Below are 512 nucleotides of genomic sequence, written 5' to 3'. Positions count from 1 at the left end.
TCCCACCCAGGGCCAGTGTCACCAACCCAGCATCACCCACCCAGGGCCACTGTCACCAACTCAGTGCCGGCATCACCCACTTGGTGTCACCCACCCAGCCCAGTGTCACCCACCCGGCGGCAGCATCACCCACCCAGCGCCAGTGTCACCCACCCAGCGCCAGCACCACCCACCACCTGGTGTCACCCACCCAGCCCTGCGTCACCTAGGGCCGGCATCGCCCACCGACACTGGCAACACCCACCCAGACTGGAGTCACCCACCCAGCACCTGCATCACCCACCCAGTGTCACCCACCCAGACTGGAGTCACCCTCCTGGTGTCACCCACCCAGACTGATGTCACCCAGGGCTGGCGCCAGCGTCACCCACCCAGTGCCGGCGTCACCCAGGGCCAGCATCAGTGTCACCCGATGTCCCCGAGGAGCCACTCACCGCAGGCCACCTTAGCGTCGGGGTCCTGCTTGAGGTGAGCGTCCAGCACGGCGTCACTGATCTGGTCACAGATTTTAT

General features: G+C 66.0%; 1 protein-coding gene across 1 annotated transcript in view; it reads right to left on the bottom strand.

Moving 5' to 3' along the window:
- The window catches only part of LOC104461135 (S-adenosylmethionine synthase), a gene marked incomplete at its 3' end in the record, with an annotated part of 1,748 nt that extends 1,244 nt beyond the window's left edge, over positions 1 to 504 (bottom strand). The window contains exon 1 of the mRNA XM_010072610.1: positions 435 to 504. The remainder of the gene's footprint in view (positions 1 to 434) is intronic.
- Positions 505 to 512: the final 8 nt, after the last annotated feature.

Source organism: Pterocles gutturalis, unplaced genomic scaffold, assembly GCF_000699245.1.
Source record: "Pterocles gutturalis isolate BGI_N339 unplaced genomic scaffold, ASM69924v1 scaffold19997, whole genome shotgun sequence".
NCBI classification, from domain to species: Eukaryota; Metazoa; Chordata; class Aves; order Pterocliformes; family Pteroclidae; genus Pterocles; species Pterocles gutturalis.
The sequence above is the reverse complement of the archived record's forward strand: the minus strand, read 5'-3'. Positions and strand labels throughout refer to the sequence as shown.